This window comes from Limulus polyphemus, unplaced genomic scaffold, assembly GCF_000517525.1.
Source record: "Limulus polyphemus unplaced genomic scaffold, Limulus_polyphemus-2.1.2 Scaffold762, whole genome shotgun sequence".
In the NCBI taxonomy this organism is placed as follows: Eukaryota; Metazoa; Arthropoda; class Merostomata; order Xiphosura; family Limulidae; genus Limulus; species Limulus polyphemus.
The window spans coordinates 110,743-127,087 of record NW_013666372.1 but is presented as its reverse complement, the minus strand read 5'-3'; the positions used below and the strand labels follow the sequence as shown (position 1 = coordinate 127,087).

The following is a 16,345-nucleotide window of genomic DNA, read 5'->3' as shown; positions in this document are numbered from 1 at the left end:
AAACAAAAAAAAAAAAATCGTTCATACGTGTTTTTCTTTCCACTTAATTTTTTCTCATAAAATGTTCAACTCTGTTACAAAATTTGGACTCGAAACATAAAACTAAGAGACACGCTCAAAAATCCTTTCATAAGTTAACCTTGTTTTTAAATTATAGATCTTTATTCTCCCACAATTATCTGAACCTTACTAAATATTTTACTTAAAAATAAAATTTCCTGGAGTAGGAGATTCGTGGTTAGTACAGCTTTAAACATATTTTTTGCAATTATTACAGCAAGTTTTATTACTTTCAACAAACAAATTGACACTATTCTGACAATATTCCACTGTTTTCGAGAAACACTTAACTGTTACGTTAAAAAAAAACAAAATTTCACGAAACATGAGTGATTTTTGTATTGTTTATTAGGTTTAAAAATATTTTTGTTAATTGTATAAAATAGCTAAAGATATAAATAATTCAAGTAATACATTTGACCGATTGTTTTTATTCAATATTTACTACACATTACTTCACTATTCTCAATAGTTAATACTTCAATATGTAAAATGCCAAGTTTAAAAACTGCGTTACCTATCGGAGGTATATAATTTTCTAAGAATTGGGGTTTCTTTATTATGCTTTGTTAATACTGAACATAAAACAAGATGTAAAAAAACTACATCTGCTTCCAATGCACATATGTGTGTGTATATATATATATATATATACACACACACACACTTGTGAATGTAGGAGATAATGAATTCATACACTGTTACTCGCCAGGCTAGCTTCGAAAGCGGATATAACCTAATTACAAACTAAGTGAATAAACTCACCAGAACAGAGAAAAATTCAGGCTATCAATAAACGCCAATGACAGGAAACTATAGATAATTTATTCTAAAATGTTATTTACTGGTCTGTAGGCAAAAATCTTTCTCTAATATAAGGTTGTTTCACGGTTTTGTAAGCTGCATTTGTTACTTTACTGCATTGCAAACTTACTACTTGGTATGCAACAGTAGCTAAATGTGCATGCACAAGTGGCTGTTGAGTTAGTGGATTAGTCCTTGAAATCCTTTTTATGTCCCACAATATATACTGTAGACCAGTGATTTTCTCAGACCTTCACTTATTCATTGTTGCCTTCCCCATGTTCTGCCGAATTCATTCCCGAAGTTTCATTAAATTATTATACACGATGTCGATGCTAGTGGCGAGCACCCTGTCCTCTAACTTTACTAATCACATTGTATGTATACGTGTATGTATGTGACATGCAGTAATACTTATTACGCCTACTTTTCATTATCTGTTTATTATATATATGTTTAAGTTATTTGTAATAAATAGTTGTATACTAAACTGTCAACAGTGTAGTTACAAAAAATGCACTGTCTTTAAGACATATATGTACATGCCTTAGACTTAATCTTCTAAGCATCCTTCAAAAATATATTAGCGACGTTAAGTTTATACAATGACAAAATTAAATCAGTTGTTAAAACAACAAAATATCAGTTTAATAAAACTCAGAATGTAAAAACTGTTGAGAATGAACAAGTTCTCAATGGAAAAAAAATTCTACTATAACATTTAAGAATATAGTTACAGGAATCAGAAGACTTTTGAAATCTTGCTGTTGGATAATGTTCTTTGAGCTAGCTTACAAAAGTGACCAATTTCTCTGTTGTTGCATAGAAAGCTTCATTAGTCTAATAAATGGCCATCTTTGGGGAGCCTTATTATAAATTTTCTGATAATGAATCTCTCAACAGCATGGGGAAAACTACAGAATGTAAAACGACCACATAAAAATAGCACAAATGAAAACATGAGCAATGTTACCATTATTAAGTGTTGGCAGTTTTATGGTACACTTTCTTAAAAGGGTGTGCAATAAATGTTGACCCAGAAAAAACAAAAACTCTCTCTCATTGTACATATATATATATATGTATGTATGTATGTATGAAGTACAAAAACTGTATACCCCCCTCTCTCCTGCAAACTTCCTAATCATCACTTTATTATTAAAGAGAATCCACTATAGTTATGTAGCTGATCTAGATATTAATTCATACTGGTTTTCTTAATTCAGTCAGAGAAGGGTTTGTATGTGTGTAGAAAATCAATGCCAGCCTTAAGTAAAAGCAAGACAGATGATTGCTTGGATCCTTGCACTGACCAGTTTAAAATAACGTTAAAACTGAAACGTATTTTTTTAACTTTATCTCTTGCAAAAGTGCAACTAGATATGTGGTCTTTATCTCCTTAATGTAACAGTTAAGCACCTAACTTGAGCCATAATTTAAAAACTTTATGTGTGAGACAAGTCAATCTATATCCTCTCATTTGTGCACAACCTATTAATATATTAAGTAATCTGATTACCTTGCTGCATGGGGCCTTACATTTACTAAGGCTGGCACTGGAGATTATATTACTTCATTTATTGTCTTCATCAACAAATTATTTAACAGAAGCAAGTATACAAAGAAATTTACATTATCACAGAGTTACAATAAGTTAACTGAAAATGGGGTATACAGCAAAATCAATCACAGAAACTAGTAACATAATGGACATAAACGTGTTACAATAAAAGAAATAATTGGCAATGCATGAAAGGAAACAATGTAAGTTAAATTTCAATACTATAGTACAAAAGTACACACAGTTTTAAAAAAAACCAAAAACATACTGATCTACTCCTTAAAGGATTGTGTCAAAATGAGAAAAAAAAAAGCTTTATACATTTATCTGTTTAATAATACATTTCAATTTCTGTTTTTCTTTTGTACATGAGTCTTTCCATGGAATTTTTGCTTCATAACTGCAAAAGGAATTCTGTTTCACTGAGTAGTTTTGTGTCCTTTGCTCTAACTATTAAAGAAGAGTGACACCTGGCTACTTGTGTTCGAAATACCAAATATATTGAACTTCATGTCAAAACATGAAAATACATGTACACAGATGTTGAAACAAAACAGTAACAAAAATGAAAGCTATGGTGAATAAAAATGGAATAAAGGCCCTGCCCCAGTTCTGTGTTTCTGTACAGTTGTCTAATGTTCAGGGATGACTTGGGTTTTAAATGCATCTAGAAGAAAGCTGAGCACTCGAGTATAAAATGTTTTTGCATTTTAGTACCTTATATTCATTGAAAAGTTGCCAGAATCTTGAGGTTTAAATAATCATAGTCTTTAGGCTATTCAACTTTTCAATGAACAATATTTACCAAATGTTAAACCTTTTACAATGACACTCATATGCAACAGAGAGTTTGTGAGAAAATTCTGAAAAAAATACTATATTAAAACCAGAAAATTTTCAAAATAAACTTTTGCTTACATGGTGACACAATACTAATGAACAGGTTCGATGTATGAAAAAAACACTATGCTGCCCAATTATTTGGTTTCATATAAACATGGGTAAATCAATACAAGATGTTGACACTCTTATTTCACAGAGGACAGTATGAATCAATGAGGATAATGACATATGAGGTTTCTGAAGAGTTCTGATAACAAGTTTTGTGCAAATCAATTCTGTACATTCCATCAAAATGTGCACTCTGTATACAATACACATACGAATGATGAAGGCATTTGATGGACTGCATATTTGACATGAAACCCAAAACACAACTGTCCACTAAGAAGGGGATTATACACCACTTGTAGATACATGTACTGACCCTGGAAACTATATGAGGTCATCAATAAATAAGTTACCTCTGTGGTAATTTTCCCACACCCTTTGTTACTCCTCTAGTCAAGGAAGATCAAACAGTTGTTAAACATATACTTACAAACACAGTTTTAAAATAAAAACTATTGTTTTTACAATGGCAGGGATAACTCAAATTTCAGTAGTCTGTATTCCCACAATTAAAAATGTTTATATGTTCAAAATCATGAAAATGTTCCTTTTATGCATAATTACAGAATCAATAATGTTTTTGTCATATATGCAGCTTGTTCTTATATTTCATAAAGTAACCTAAACCATAAATTATGAACATCACTCATTTCACTCACAATAATCAGGATCACTTCCAGAATCATCATCTGATTCGATTATTCTCTTTCGTTTTCTTTTGTGCTTCTTTTTCTTTTCCTTTTTCACAATTGTTCTTGACTTATGCCGTGATCGATTATTTGTTAAAGATGATTTGTTCCTTGGTGTCAAAGAACCATTTCTTGTTTGTTCACTAGAAGAAACTGCTAACCCTCGTTCCAACACAACTGAACTTTTATTTTCATCAATGTTAGAAACACTATCTACTTGTGACACCAATGAGCGACTACCAGTTGGTGTTTCATCATCATCATCATCACTAGGGTCAATAGTAAGCATGAGTTGTTTAAAATCTAAATACTGTTCCACTAACTTTTTCCTGTCATTATCTTCATCACATGGACTTTCCTGCTTACGAGAACTAATAAATTCAATAACAGAAGTGGGTTTAAATCTCACTGCAGTTTTTCGGTTCATAGATTTTTCATATATTTTTGCTGATTCATTAGGTGAATATTGTTGAATCTTATTGTCAGTAAAACCATACATATCTTTAAGGGTTTGTTTAATAAAAAGAAGTAACAGACATCCTTGAGATGCTGTTATACACTCTTGTAAAATTGTAGTATCTTCTGGAAGACGTTTATATAATGATTCAAAGTCATCCTCCTCCTCTTCATCATCAAAGCAAGTTTCTCCATCCTCGGAACTAATTGGTGGATTTTTTCCTGGCAAAAGGTGTTCACGAAAAGTCTGCAACAGATTAGAACCTGAGACAGAAAGCATCACATCAATGTGGTGAATGACAAATAATGGTTCATCTTGTGCCAGATATGGAAAATATACAATATTATCTGCAACATACAAAAGTTCAGACAAAGGAGTTTTAGCTTGTTCATCAAAAAGCTTTAATAAAGACATTACAAATGCTCGACGATTTTGACGAGTACTACGAATCACTGAGTATAAAAAGCCATTTCGACTCACTGTAGGCTCAGCCATACGAAAGCCACGAATCAGTTCTTTTGAATCTTCCATAAGTAAGTAAAGCATCTTATAAGAAAGCCTTACTCCAGCCAAGGCTTTCATCTGAACAAAACCAGGATATCTCTTCTCTATTTCTTGAAGAAGTTGGTCTGCTTTTGTTTTGATCACTTGTTCATCATCTGCACCCATACAAATTAAATAGGGCACTACTTGGACTGGATGAACTAAGCCTTGGCCCAAGATTAACTGAACTACATGGAGGGCAGCTTTGCGAACACCAATTTGTAAATGAAGAACAGATTCCAAGACTTGTTTTAAATAGATCTGTATAACAGTGCTTGCCATGCCCGATGTTACATCTCCCATTTCTTTAAGATCTTCAGATTTTGCAACTTTGCTCCACTCTGCATCCTTCTGAATCATCTGTGCTTCTTCTTCCAATAGATAATTAGTAAGATTCTTTAACACCTGGCATTTCATGTTAGCAGGAGCACCAGGACTTGTTAATAAATAATGGTAAAGATCCTTAATTTCTATTCCTAACATGAGATCATAATGACGAATCATCATGAAACCAAGGCCACTCAAGGCCTTATGACGAATATCTTCATCACCATACTGTGCAAAATATATCATAACATTAAAAACCCGGTTTTTGACTGATTCTTGTATGGGATCTACTGAAGTTCCTTCTAATGATTCAAAGTCAAAATGTCGACAGAACAGTCCAACAGTAAAAAGTGACCTTAACAACTTAGGCCTCTGCTGAGCTAGTAATAGATTTTCTGGATTCTTTTCATGTTCCTTTTTAAATCCCAACAATACAATAAAAAACTTCTGGAAACAGTCAAGCACCAGTTGATAGTTTTTTGTTACCTGGTTGACAACAGAGCCCAAACAACTGACGCAACTTGGTAGAATTAACATTCCATGACGAAGGATGAGTTTTACCATGTCTTCTTCCACCTGTGCCAAGAAGGATTCACTAGGATGTTCAATGAGAGGAATCACTAGTTCTAGAGACCTTGCTACATTCTGCAACACAAGGTAATCAGCTTGGGTGTTGCATCTCATGCTGAGGTATGGCTGAATAGTAGTAGCATGAGGAACAACTAACTGTGGTTGGATCTTGCTAAAAAGGTACAATGTGTTGAAACATGCAACCAGATGTTGGCTTGCTCCTGTTGATTCTTCCCCTTTTAGTGTTCCTTCTAATTCCAAAACATTGTCAACAACACAATCCACTATTTGCTTACAAGATTTCAGAACAGCTTTGTAACCACTGTCATCTTTATTTTTCAGTAAATTAGTCAACAACTGCTCAAACCATTCCAAACCAATCTCCTTACAAGCAGCTACTACGTGAGTGATATTTCTTACCTTTTGAACTATTCTATGAGCTTGTCTTTCTGAAACTGGGGTAAACCACATATTTTGAAAAACTTCTCCAACAAGCTTTTTTATTCCTTCTTCATCATTAACTCTCCTTATCATCTTTAGACATATCTCTGGTATTTTGGGAAAGTCAGGCTGTTCTAAACAAACGTCTTTTAGAATTTTTATAACTCTTTTTCTAACACTAACCCCAGTGTCTAGGATACGATCGGTCAGCATGTCATAGTACTTATGAGTAAGTTCTGGACGGATTAAGATAAATTTACCCACCAAGTCAACTGCAGCTTCTCTTACACTAGTAGACTGGTCAAGGAGACGACCATGGACTCCTCTCTGCATATCTGGACGAGCCAGTATGCCAGGATCAGCTTCAACTACTAGAGACAAGCACTTCATTGCTTTGGTCCGGACAGCTACAGCTGTTTCATTCAGTACTTTTAATATTTGTGATAAATATATATCAAAACTTTGAGAAAAAGGTCTTCTACAGGCTAGAAATCTGGATATCAGTTCAGCAGTACTGTAATCAATTAACTGTTCATCATTCATGTTTGAAATTCCATAGCTATTAGCTTGTAAGACAGAAAGAAGAAATTTTTTTCGATCTTCAGCAAGAGCCAGTCTTTTTAACTGAATATCCTCTTTGTCTGGATCAGGTTTGGTTTCTTCTTTTTCCACAGGAAGTTCATCTTCTTCATCATCCTCATCACATGTGTAATTTGACACTTTCTTGTTACGATGTCTTAAAGTTTTTGAACCCCCACGATTTACCTTAGTTGGGCTCACTTCCTGTTGTTGTTGTTGTCCTACTTCTCCTTTAGCTTTAAGAGGGCTCCTATCAGGTTTTATTTCAGCCGTTGCATCTCTGTACCACTGAGCAATGTAAAAGCGTCTTGCAAAGAGTAAAGCTGGATCACTTTCTACATTCTCATCAAGATAATCCAGCAAAGCTTTTTGTAGTATTTGGGTTTCATCTTTTTTTATGATCTTATTTTTGTTCTTCTTTTTATTTTTTCCATGACATACTGAGTCAATGTATTCAGCAGAATTGTTCTTCTCTATTTGCCTAATCACTGCTTCAAGGGTTTCTTTCTTCAGCTGACTTGTAACAGCATCTTTACGGAGTCGAGCAGCAACCACACCAAGGTAGTCTAAAGAAGCTACACGTTGTGACATATCTAAGGATTTATTGCTAAATGTCTGTACTAACAATCTGCCTAGCAAGCTCAATAACAACTCTGAAGCTGGCCATTCAGGTTTATTTACTGTACTCAGAAGGTCTTGTACAAAGTTTTCAAACAAAGGTCTATAGTCCATTTCTTCATTTTTAGTCACACATTTTTTTAAGAAAACAGACAAAAAATTAACTGCTGTTCTCACAGCAGCTTCATATGATGTTACAATAAGAACATCCTTCTCAACAGAAATAACACCCACTGACTGATCACTTTTTTTGTTGTTATCAGTCTCATCCTGAAACATGTATGGTTCTTGCGTTTTTTCCTTTTCTGCTTCAGGTAAATGTGTGACACTATGAATCAGTTGCAAAACTAAAGCAGTCAGCATTTGTATACACTCTTCTGAATTCAATCTATAGTTCCTGAGGCTACGTTTGCTGGTAGGAAGCCTTGCAATCGATGCTAATATGTCTTCCAGAATCAGCTGTCTGTGTTTCTCATACTTTGAAAAAACTGATGTTACTAGACGAAGGGCATTCAATTGCAACTCACTCACTCCTTCTACAAAGAATGGACTAACTCCAAGGGAAGAAACATGTAGAATAATAGTGTCAGTAAAAGTTTGAATTTCCATTAGTTCTGCCAATAATCCAACTAACTCATGCAGTTTATTATACAACTGGATAACTGATTTCTCTTTAACTTTGTGAGCATGAGCTCTTTTCTGTTTTATGTTACCAGTGTAACCATCTTTTGATTTGGGGTCCACTCTATAAGCTGGATCGAAAACTGGATATACAGTATTTTGAATTTGAAATTTTGCAAAAAGCACTATTCTTTCAATTACATCTTCAAGAAAAACCTTTTCTGGTACATTTGGAGATGTCATGATATACAGAGTTGTCAGGGATGAGTCAACACTTCTCATAATCCTCTCCATAGTTAGTTCAAGCCACAGTCTAGCCTCATCTTCATCTTGTTCATCCATACTTTGAAAAGGAAGCAATTTTGCACCATCCAAGATATTTCTCTCCAAAATATTAAGTAGCCGTATCAACCTTTCTGGAGGAAAATGATTCATGGCATGAAGAACTTTCAATTTTGCAGCTTCATTGCAAAGATCTATTAACTGAGATTTTGGAATCAGAGCTTCAGCAGGACATTCAGCATCTTCATCAATCTCTACTGTCAAATCTAAATCTTCCATTGAGTCAAAAATTGTGTCTACCGTCCTGGAAAACCTTTGATAAGTATCTGTTTCCATAAGATCCTCAACAGAAAGTTGTTCTGGCAATGGTTCTTTTTTCAACTTCTTTATTTTGGACTTCTTTTCCTTTAGAAGAAGTGGTGGTAATGCTGGTGGGGATTCTGGATTCTCTCTTTCATCAACAGAATAGTTTGTCTGCTGACTAGTTCGTTGCCTCTTTTTAACCCTTTCAGAAAGAGAACTTGAGTAATGAAAATCTTGATCGGACATGTAATCCCATTCTTCATCACTATTATAACCTCTCTTTTGACCTTTGCTTCTCTGAGAATGCTTTAGATCTCCTACATTATAATAATGTTTTTGTTTTCTCTTTGGTGATATCAATTTAGAGTTTGAATTCTCGGATTCCCATCTTTTTGAATGTTTAAAAAATCTGCGGGATTGTACAATTTCCTCTTCAGTTTTAAGAGTTACTTTACGAGTGAAAGCTTTAACACTTTTCTGAGCAAGAGCTTGCTCTGCATCACTTAATTTACTAAGAATGACAACTGGTCCTGAAGGGGACTTTTGCTGAGTCATGGAATCTTGTTCTTTGCAATCTGCTGTGCTTAATTTACTAAGAACAACAACTGGTTCTGTAGAAAACTTTTGTTGAGCCACAGTTGTTTGTTTTTTAGTTTCACTACACTTATTAACTTCTGGTTTTAAAGAAGATTTTTGTTGTAACACATCTTTTTGTTTCTTACTTTCACATTCAATGAAATTTTCTGTCCTTATTACTTTGTTATTCAAAGTGGTGTTTCTTGTCTGGAACTGATTAATTCGGGTACTTCTTGCTGGACTTGCTTGTTTGATAACTTTACTTGTAAACTCTAAGCTATCTTGGCTGGAAATTGGAGACTTTGTACAGCTTTGTTTCTCATTTCCACTTTTGAATTTCTCACCTTTACTTAAAAGCTGATCACTATGATTACAGTTTTTGGGCCTTTCTACAGATGACAACTCAGTGTCTGATGTACAATTCTTTGCTGTATTGTCATGACATGTACCTTTATTACCTTGGGACATTTGGTCTTTCTTATCTGTTGCTGGCATGCTAGATGTTAACTGATTTGTAGCCAGTTGTTGTTTAGGCTTTGTGTGAGCTGATGATGTGAGACATACATAGGGTTGAGAGTTTGTGTGAAGCACTGAGGAAAGTTTGTTTTCCTCATGTGAATTTTCTGATGATGTATGGATGAAATTACTTTGTGTCAACTGTTGATGATGTTCACTGACATGATTACCTGTCCTTTTGTCTCCTTTCATTGGAGACAACAAGTTGACATTATCTTGGCAGTTTCCATTCTTATATGATGATACACTAGCTACATGAGAAGTATTTCCAGTGAATGATGATGGATAACACATCTGCTGATTTTGTTCTGAGAGAACAGCTAAATGATTGGTCTGTTCACTGACTGGAGAGACTGTATTTGAATGAGCTGATGACTGTGGGGTAAGAGGAGGGCCATATGGGGAATACACACTATGGGGGGATTTCTGTTGCGATACTGATAATGGGCTATTTTGTACATGAAGTCCATGTCTTAGATCTGCAGCAAAGTATCCTGGACTTTCTTGGGTTTGAAATTGAGGTGAGCTGGAGTGTGATGTTTGAGATACCACTGATGTTGAACTGTATGTTGAGGATTGTTGAGGATATAGAGAACCTGCAATGAATGATGGCTGTCCCCAGTGTTCATGTGTTCCTTGGGCAGTCACATCTTGAGTAAGGAAACCTCTAAAAATGGTAGGGTTTCTGGAAAGAATGAATTGAAGCATCTGTGATGCTTGACTACTTTGGGATGTACTTCCTAAGTATCCATCCTTCACTTCAACATGCTCAGTTGAAGCATGACTCAAAGCATCAAATAACTGAGGCAGAAGAACAGCTTCATGGGTACTCAACAGTCTTTGAAACTCTTCACCATCCTTGGGATGAGAGAGAAGGCTCTGGTTGCCATGAGCTCCAGGTAAAGCAACTGGGAGGGGCAGTTCAAGAAGAAGATCAGTTAGACTTTGAATCCCAGCCAAAGTAGTGATTGGCACACTAGGTCCTTCACTCATCCTGGTCTTCAGGTGGCTGGTGGAAGATCACCACTTACAGAGCATACTGCAGCAAGACTTCACAGGGAGTTGATGGTAGCTGCACTCATCTGAAGGAAAAGAGGAAAACTATTAAAATACACATAATAAATAAGGTAAAATAATAAATGCTTATGGAATTAAAACAAATCATGATGTTATCACATATAAAACCAAAATTTGGCAAAGCGTTATCTCCACGATTGTATCAAGTGTGATGAAAGATAGCAACATCATTGGAAATGTCTTTCATAATTTCAATCATTGATGCATTTAAGAGTGTAGTGTTTATATATACTCCAGTCACATTTTGTATTATATTTAATACTTTAACAGGAATACTACTTTGCAATGCCTCAAATATGTCTGATATAATGAGGGTATCAACTACAATACTGAGTACTGTAAAACAGCCAACCATATAAATTCTGGCACTGAGCAAAAGATCTTGTTAGCAGTGGTATATTTAAAGAGTATTAGTAATTTTTATATGACGATACCTCAAAAAACCTTTAAAACATAAATGTTGTATAAGAAACCATACTGTGCAAAGATGGAATGAGGTCACCATACTGTTCTAATTAAAATGCTTCCTCATTTCAACTAAAAAAAACCCGTTAAAAGTGAAATAACTATGATTGCTTTTTATTAAGTTTTATGGTGCTTCCAGGGTCTTATTCTCATTTCAAATATCCTAATATACTGTAGAGATTCAGAGGACAGGTAACAGTGTACTAATGATTAATTTTTCTCAAGGCTTTTCTTAACAGGACATTACTGTCTAGAAAATACAGTGGTATTCTTCTTCACCAATTTCTAGTAGGAAAAAAAGTACTTCTCATCTTTAACCCTAAGCAATAGAAAAGATCAAACTCTATATGAAGCACTTGATAATGTACTGACATTTTTCTCAGCACTAAATACTCTGTTATAAAGCATGGATTTGAAGAAACAAAAGAGCTATCAATTAATTTTCTAGTGCTCCTTAAACAGGAAATTGTGGTTTTCAAGGTCTGTTGATGTTTTCTTCAACAATTTTCAACAACAAAAAAAAACTTTTGTATTGACCTAGCTAAAGTTACTGTTCATAAGGGATGGCACTTGCCATATTAGGTCTTACCTAGAGAAGTGGGAAGATCAAGGATTTCATCTGTTTTTGGTTATCAATGGAAGTTCTTCATGTAAACATTAAATCTACAGCTATTATCAGTTGTACCTTGCTTTTTATTTACCCTAGCCGAGGTTTCATAAAGGAGAAGTGGTCTTTCTTGTAATTAATGTAAACCTGAGAAGTGAGTAGAAATTAAAAGGATATAAAACCTTTCACATTTCTTTTTATGGAAAGTAAAAATACTGAATTTTGCATATATTAATGTTGCATGTCTCCTTAACTCCTTCATATATTAGACGAGAGGTTCTCAATTTGTGGTCCATGGGCTTCTTTCAGGTGATATATGTAAAGATTGCATAATTATGGAAGGGAATCAGCAGCAGCAGCATGGTTTATACATCCCAATATGGTCTATTAAGATAAAAAAATCAGGTGGTCCACAAACAAAGTTTGAGAACTAGTGTATTAGACAATAGCAAAATATAACTCAATTACCATAAATTTAATTAACCACTTCAATTAAGAATTCAACTTTTGTCTTTTGTATATTCCTATACAACAGCCACTGATGGGGGAGATGTTACTTTCTAAAATTAGTCTAAACCAAAGGAGTAAACCTAAACAAGAGATAAAAAATTAGGACTTAACACTTTTTTTCTCATAAAAAACAGGGAAAGAAAAAACAAGCCATAAAATTTATATTGTACAACAGGTGGTATATGTAGAACAAATAAAATAATGCATTCAGATTATAGCACTTAAGGTGTCTTACATATGATATATAAGTTTTGAATGAGACAGGAAAATGAGAAACAAAAAAAAAGATAAAATATCCCATTCAAATCACGCACTGAGACCTGGGAAAGAGGAACAGGTAAAGGTGCCAGAGCAGAAGGGAATACGTAAGGGAGCGAGTATCCTACGACAACCCTGCAGGGAAGTGGTGGATAGCCTTGGACAAGAGATGGAGAGGTATCTCAGGAGGGTGAATAAGGACAAACAAAGGTAGCAAAATTGGGCTTAGATATATCTCACAGCGGTATCAGGGCCCAAGCCCCACACCTGGATCAAAGACTCTAAGGTTCAAGAGTTGAGAAACAGAAAATCTGAACAATAGTATACCAAAGTGTAATTATCTGAGGTACAAGAGGGACGAGACATGCTGACCCTAGAACATAACTGTGCCAAGGTTCCCAATATCTGGAGATGGATGGAAAAAAACCAGGTAGTCAGAGGAAGGGGCAGAAAGTAAAATGGAAGGAGAGGAGACATACAACACAGGAAACACATACAAAAGGTAACATACCAGTGTCACCATATTCAGAAAGGCTGAAGATGGTCTGGGGGCATCCACAGGGGGAAAACAAGATTGCACAGCAAGGAAGGAGATGGAAAGAGGCTATCCAAATCATCATCTTCTTGTACAGGTTCACCAGGAAAAGGAATACCTGGTCTGGATTCAGGAGACACCACAGACCACATAATGGACTTCAATTCATGACATACTAAAACCAAGACCTTTTCAACCGAAAGTGTGGAGCCTGAAGTTTGAGAAACCGCAGGGTGAGTTGCAGTAGTAGTGATTTGAAATTCATAATTCAACTGAGAGTAGGTAACAAAAAGTAACAACCTACAATAATTCCAGGTTAACTGTAGAAAAACAAAACAAAAGCAGAAACAATGAAGCTGTTGAAAAAAATTGAAAAATCTAAATCAAACACGTGTGAAATTACAACACATATTCACACTACTGTGCCAAATCAGGAAGTGAAGTTTGGGTTCTACAAAATAAAGGAAGCCAGCTGTTGATGTAGGGTTGTTGCATCAAGGCTATAGGTGAGTGAAACAATTTGTGCATATAGAGGGCAACATCGAACAAGAAAAGCTATTATGTTAGCAGAGGTAATGATTGTATCAGAAACCAGAGTAGTCCATATACCAGTCTGCAAGGTCTCCTAACGGTTGGCATTGAAATAAAACAAGAAAGGCTGGGATATGCCAAGTCTGATGGGAAGTAATGTTAAAAAGCATTCAGTCAGACGTATCTAAAGAAGTATGAGTCAGTCAGATGAGCTGACAAGCCCAACCAATTAAAGTGGAAAAAGATAAATCCCTAGAGGAGGAGATAAATCATGAGAAAAACAGGCGATGGTGGTACCCATGAAATGGGGCAGTCTGAGCAGTATAACAGTATACAGCTCTAACTGGATAATGCAAGATGACTGGAAATGAAACTAATAGATAATGAGGAGAGAAATGGAAGAACATCATTCAATCACTCTCCCAGGCAGCCCAAATCTATGGAGAAAAGAAGTTGTCAGAGAACAAATTAACCAGTGCTCATGACACAGAGTATAAGAGGCATTGAAGGTGTGAATGTTTGAATGATGATGACCATACACAAGTAGAAGGAGCAACAAGGTGATAGAAAGAGAGTAGTGCTGGCAAAAAGTAAAAGGTGTGGATAATGTTATTTTGTGACCGGAAATTCATCAAAATAGATTGGCATTTGTCAAAAACTAGGCAAATCATAAAGCCTGAAAAGGGGTGATTACCTGGTGGTGATGTAAGAAATAACAATAGAAGTATTAGAATAGATCATAAGGAAATGACCCAACAACTGCAACTTAAGACTTTGGCAAGTTTGAAAAGTTGCACATCTCCAGAATGTTGGAAAGCAGAGATTGCTCCTCTGAAGATCTGGAGGTGTCAAGAACTCCCCCCTCCCCAACCTGAAAATTAGTCATTGATGTAAAGATGCAAGTTAGATGGAATACTCTGGCACAGATAGAAGTAAAGGTGATTGGGGAAAGGCACAAGAGCAGATAAGGGTCTGTAGTACATGAGCCACAGATCTCCCATAAGCCAATACAGGGGATGTATGTGTAGAAAGAAGCCAGAATTCTCAAAAGCAAGAGCACCTCTTATGCAAGAAGAAAAAGAGAGTGAAGAGCTTTCAAAACCAAGATCTTTACATAGTGAAGATGTAAGAAAGATGCTTGAGCCTACCCTGTATAAGAAGCAAGAAAATTATTAAGAAAATTTTGAAGATGCAGAGTATGAGAGGGGAAAAGGATAAGTGAGAGGATGAGGAGAACAAAAAACAGGGACAAACCCTAAAAAAGAAATTGCACAGTCCAATGTTTGCTGGTGAAGGAAGACTGTAGGTGTACAAGGTGGGGAGGGGAGGCAGATAGCAAAAATTACAGTCAGGAATCAGCTCCAAGGAAGAGTTACTACTAAGAGTCTCAGTGGCCCACCCTGTAGGAGAAGAATGGCAAGTAGATGCAATAGAATGAGGATGAGCAAAGAGGGTAGACTCAAAGAATTCCTAAGGATGGGTAGCCAACTCACATATTCATGGTCGAATGAGACAGGAAAACAGGGAATTGATGAAAGATTGTTGATGAGCAGCCCCAGTCAAAATTCCAAGAAATTGGGAGTACCCCCAAAGATTAATGCAGTCAGAAAAAGGATAAGATGGAGGTTGAAAACAGAGGAGAAAGAGATGCAGACACCCAAAAGGAAATCATCCAGACCAAGGAAATCTCAAGAACATAGTAACCAAGACAGCAATGGAAGAAATAGAAGTCAAAGGAGTAAACAGATAGGAATAGGTGTCCCCCATCAAAATTATCAAGGTAGCAATAAAGAGTCACAGTTAGGAGATGAAGGGAAGAGATATAAAATAGTAGTACAGTAAAGATAAGACAAAGAAAGAACGAGAGAAAAAAAGGAGTAAGAGGAGTGTCCCAAGCAAACAGAACGATTGGAGTTCAAAAAATAGAAAAGGATCATGACAGTAGGTCCTAGCAAAGGACTCATAAATATGAAGAGGACAAGAAAGACATTGATTAAGATTGAATTAGAACAGAAGGGGATACATGAAATAAAGCAACCCAAGAGTCATTATGATATACAAGCAAAATAAGTCACATACCTGCATAATGAGCATAGCAAACATAAATGGAAGTATCTGTTTCTCATCAGGGAGAGAAAAGCCAGAAGCAAAAGCTGGAGGTGGAAATGCTGACTAAAATTGTCTACAGATGACACAAGCTCCATAAAATGATGAAGGATCTGAACTGGAGAAGAAGTAGGCAGAAAGGCACTAACCAGCTGATGCACAATAGCAGTAACATGCTTGAAAAACATAGGCAGTGAACATGTTATTATACTGTGGTTGATCACAGCTCTGTTAAGATTGTGGTAATGCAATATTTCCATGATATTAAACTATCTCCTCGGGTTAATATTAATATTATCCCTGCGCATGACACAAGGTTTTAGTGTCTTACATTAAAATTTTATTAAACTACTTTTTG

General features: G+C 35.5%; 1 pseudogene; it reads right to left on the bottom strand.

Moving 5' to 3' along the window:
• Window positions 1–2,792: 2,792 nt before the first annotated feature.
• LOC106460382 overlaps window positions 2,793–16,345 on the bottom strand; it is a 45,579-nt pseudogene continuing 32,026 nt past the window's right edge.